Raw genomic sequence first — 5535 nt, forward strand, 5'->3', positions numbered from 1 at the left:
TTAAACAGATGCTACTACCTCAGAGCATGAATGAGGAAGTCCTTTGTGGGCTACATGACCAACACGGGCATCAGGGCGTTGAGCGCACTTTTAGGCTGGTCAGAGCTAGATGTTATTGGCCAGGGATGTTTCAAGACATCGAAACTTACTGTAGGCAATGTGAGAGATGTATTGTGGCAAAAGCTCCAGTGCCTAAGTTAGTAACAGAAACGGGCAGTTTGTTGGCTAGAAGACCATTTGAGGTAGTAGCCATGGATTTTACAGTTCTAGAGTTTTCCAGTGATGGTAAGGAGAATGTCTTGATTCTCACTGACGTGTTCTCAAAATTTGTGGTTGCAGTACCTACCCGGGGCCAAAAAGCAGTGACTGTGACAACATCACTTGTTAGGGAGTGGATTCATAAGTATGGAGTTCCCCAACGAATTCATCCGGATCAAGTGAGATGTTTTGCCAAAGTTACCAGTTGACATTTTGTTTGGGGTAGGTCCGACAGATGCTACAGAGACAGTTGATGAGTAGGGCATCAGGAGCGATTAAAAGAGGCTTATCAAAAAGCAAGGGGCAGATGGAGCATGCTGCCAAAGTTAGGAAGAGACATATTGGTCCACCTTCATTACAAAGTTCTTTGAAGGTGGGCCAACTGGTTTATCGTAAAAATCATAATTTTGCAGGAAGACATAAGATTCAGGATTTTTGGATGCCCACACCTTTCAAAGTGCTTGCTCAGCCAGATGACTCTAAAGCAGTGTATACAATTGCTCGTTTGGATGGATCGTGCCCACCTAAAAATGTGCATCGAACAGAGTTGAGGCCATGTGGTCCAGGGATGGTAGCGTCATTCAGGATGCGCAGAGCCATATTGAACTCAATGGTTCAATCACCTCCAGCCTAATTGAATTACTAAAGTCAAGTCAAATTATTGAAGGTCTGCACTGATTTACTTAGATGTATCAACCCTTTTTAACTTATCAACTTGTTGCCATCTAAGCCTATTTATGTGATTGTTGTCAATAAATTTAATTGAAACGACAACTGGGTTGGACATCTTAATGTCCACCATTGATAGGCTTTATAGTAGCATTAATATAATTCGGAATTACTTACATTCGTTATGTTGTCATTGTCATGTGACCTACCAGCAATAGTTGTGATAAAGCCACTAGAAGGCAAGCCTGCAACCTTTAGCCAAAAAAAGCACAACGGCTAATGCTAAAGGTGCGGCGGTACGCACATTTTTTATGGATGTTAATGGCGAAGAGGCATCACTACACTGAATAAACCGCTTTTGTGAGGAAATAGCTTATCATTTAATGAATCGACTGACTGTCCACTAATCTTCTACATGTTTTACGCTAAACAATACTTTTGTTGGGAACGATATGTAGATTTTAGTATGATAAAAAGGTTATTTTATAAGCTGTGTGCCTATATGGTGATATAACGCTTTTTAATGAGTGATACACATATAATTTTAATTAATGAAATATGTATTAAATAATTTAAATTACAAATAAGTTTTTAGTGTAATCTTAAATGTAGTTTTACTTTGCAGCTAAAAGCGATATTTACACTTTTTTTACGCAGTAAAACACATTCCACAAACAATGCAGTCCTACTGTACCTTTACGATATAACACAAAATATAGAATATTTATACACAAGACCATCGTGCTAATAATCCACAAGAAACTGCTTAACGTAAGCTGGAACTGACTGTCACAAAACGTTGAACTGCGGGCACTGACACCACCATTACACGATAGGGTGAGGTGCCTCACGTTATCCAAGTTAGCTGTTACGCAATAGAGAAACTATTGGTAAACGATACAGACCCTCTCTCCCTATAAGACAATCTCTGTCTCAAGTCGGACAAAATTTTTAACCAGCATGCACTGCTTCAAGTCAGGAGCCGATCGGTCTGCGCAGCGCTGCATGAAGTCGAACAAGCCTAACCTATGGTTCACTGCCATTCACAAATTCTCTCACGTGATCTCATGTCCAGTGGACATGTTATCAAGGCTATTTTATGCCTACAGTTTATGAATTCTGTGAATTAGGATATACTCACATACTATTATTCACTTACTATACAGTAGGGAAGTATGCATATTCAAATGCAGTCACTTGTTTTCGTTTCTGAATTAATTCGTGTTTTGAACAAATCTGTTGAATAAACGATTAAATTACTAATTATTCGTAAAGACTTACTGACGTAACGATAACCTGCAAAAATAATAAATGAACCCAGTCTCATACAATTTTATGCACTTGAGAAAGAGATGACATGATGTTGGTGCACTGTATAGAGGATTCTGTTGGCAAAATCCCAAGTTGAGTACAGCTGTCAGTGTCAGGGATTATAGTCGTAGACATGTCGATTATCTGCCTGTTAGTCACACAGGCATGGAACTCTGGAACATTCTCATTCCCAGTGTTTTTATTTTTTATTATTCATCTGTATTATGGTTACTAAATATTGACCAATCAGTTGGTTGTTGGTGGGGTTTTAAATGTTTAACCTGTAGGAATAAACAATGAAATATAAATGAACATGAAATGTGAGATGTGTTGTGGTTTGTTCCAGGGCCATCGCTAGTGGGGTGAAAGGTGGCAAAAGGTTCAGCACACAGAATGCAATTTCAACTGAGGACACCCCCCTTCCTCCCACCCTCCAAAACCTACCCCTAACCTGCACCGGGGCCCTAGATACCCTGGTTTGCATCTGTTACATTAAAGACACAACTGGGACTGTTAGCAGCTTATCTATGCATTTACTCAACATCGCTACACATTCAGTTTTCAAGACAACCACACAAACTTCCATCATATCAGTGAATGACTATGTTTTGACTGTTTAAATCTGATTGAATACAATGCACGGTTTATCCAAAAGCTGACTGGGAATCTCCTTACCTGTATAGAGATTAAGTGGTTGTGAATCAGAGGTTGACTATGTTCATTGAGGAGCATAAAGATGTGGTACATGCTAAAGAAATTTCTCTGCAAGCTGAAACTTGTCATTTGAGGCTCTGGGGCACTTTAACAATCATCGTGCTCTGGTGCTTAGTAGAGTTGGCATTGCTTTCTTTCTTTCTTTCTTTTTTTTTAAATAAAAGGGCCCAGAGACAAGAGATATAATAACGCCTGGTCTGTGGTTTGTATGTGATAATCCATTGCAGTTGATAGGAGTTATTTTAGGGACTGTTTCCATGGTCATGGAGTCTGAGCTCAATATAACTACAGCTACTTGTTAAGCTGAGGCCTGTTATTGTTGTGATATTTCTACACATCTTCAGTGACTATAAAATACAGCAACAAATCAATGAGAAGGGGTGAGCGGGGCACAACCTAACGCGGGGCTAGTTCTAACACACTTGTTTTAAATACTTCCACACATGCATGACAAAACTTAGTGTATTTACAACATATAAAGAACAAAAATGTGCCAAAATTCAGAAATCTTTGGAAGATATCACTGAACATTTATTTAACCATAGCAAAAGTACATTTCTTAAGTTAATTTTTCATCTTTGTTTTTGTGTTTGTTTAAAATTAGACAAGTCTGATATTATTTTAATCTTATATCTGTTATTTAACAGTTGAGATAGTTCTTTAATGCTGATCTAACCAGCAGAAGAAAGTAGTCGGGTTTAAATCAGTTGCTGAGATTCATGTAAAGAAATTATTAATTATTATTATGTTTTGAACTATGCTGTATAGATATGTTTTGCGGTGTGTTTGTTGTCAAACTCAAAACTCAAAAAAAATTGTTTATTTTTAATTATTAAAAAATGCCATTGAATGAAAAACGTAATAATTGTATTTTATTGAGAAAATATTTGAGTTTGTCTTGTATATTTTTTGATGAGATCAGATTTATGGGCATCTGTCATAAGGTCATGTTACAATGTGCCCCTCACATGTTACAATGTAACCCACCTATGGGGCATGTTGTCACATTTCACCTCGAGAAAATATTTAAAATCAAGAAAAAAAACATACACTGTATTAATGAAACAAAACCACATAATTGTACTAGACGTGTGAAATTAATGCGTGGGATGGTTGAGTATGATTTCATTTTTCTAACTTTAGTTAGTGTGTAATGTTGCTGTTTGAGCATAAACAATATCTGCAAAGTTACAACGCTCAAAGTTCAAAGCAAAGGGAGATATTTGCTTTTAAAGAAAAGGACTACAAACGGCTGGTAGGGACTACACGACATTCCTCCCGGGTAAGTGACATCACCAACCCTAAAATGTACATAAACCCCGCCCCCGGGAACACGCAGTCCATGTTGAGAAGAGGAAAAGTTGTTGTATAAGAGCACATTTGTGAGTCAGCTCAAACTTTAGCATCCATCTTTTCACATGCAATAGAAAGTCACTCTGTGCAACAGTTCCTATACCATCGATTTATAGATTACCATGACAGAATATGCTAATTGAAGATAGTTAATTCCACATCAGCAACATAAATTCATCAACTAACCATTCAGAGACGTCCTGTTGCATTCTACATGTTGTCACTTCTTCTTGAGTCTCTCCATCTTTGTCTGACTCCGTTTTAAAGTCGGCATGAAATCAAAATTGACCCTATTTACTTTGTTAGCGGATATTACTAGTCTTGTGGTGAACAATTAATCCGTGCAAGTTAATACACAGAAAAAAAATGTTTGCCGTGGTTATCTTTAATCAAAGTCTGAAAAAGTTACTTCCGGTCTGGAATGGTTCTTTTTCTGATGACATAGGCTTGACTGCTTGGGTTGGTTAAACGCTTAACCACTCCCCTCAAACCATTACTCTGCTATGGGCGAGAGATGGGGAGGAGGAGTGCTAAAGTAAAACCCTGCCCTCTGTTCAATATTCCGTTTCACTCGGAAATGCGTCACAACACTTGAGAAAAAGTCGTTTGCAACTTGGTTCACGCGGACTTTAAAGGCAGAACACTTTCTGTCATTTTAGTGTGTCTGCGTGAGGTAGCAGCTGCTAAACACACACGAGCTCTTGAAACCCTGCCCTACGCAGCAGCTCATTTGCATTTAAAGGGCCAGGCACAAAACGGTGCGTTTTTGCAAACCCTCAAAAAGTGACAACTTTAACATGCTATATAAAAATATCTGTGGGGTATTTTGTGCTAAAACTTCACACACACACTCTTGGGACATCAGAGATTTATTTTACATCTTGTGAAAAGGGCATTTTACCTCCCCTTAAAAGGCCTAAATTGACGTTTATCCAACCGTGCCAAAAGGCAAGCTTTCTCAAAACGAGCCTCAACAGATTGAGCTCGAAAATTTCCTATAGAAAATCCATTTGAAAAGGTTACCTCTGGAAGTCATTTTCTAATTTACACTCTGATAGGCTATAGGCTACACATGCTTCAACTTATTTGAACTTTCTGTAAGGGTCACAATGCAAGGACAATTAAGTAGCTACATGAACGAACTACAGCTACTTGAGCATTAACATGTTGAATTGGGCAACATTCCGTTTAAGAGGGGCGTGTTTACTAGTTTTTCATCGGAATGTAGGC

Source organism: Phoxinus phoxinus (assembly GCF_949152265.1).
Source record: "Phoxinus phoxinus genome assembly, chromosome: 2".
Classification (NCBI taxonomy): Eukaryota; Metazoa; Chordata; class Actinopteri; order Cypriniformes; family Leuciscidae; genus Phoxinus; species Phoxinus phoxinus.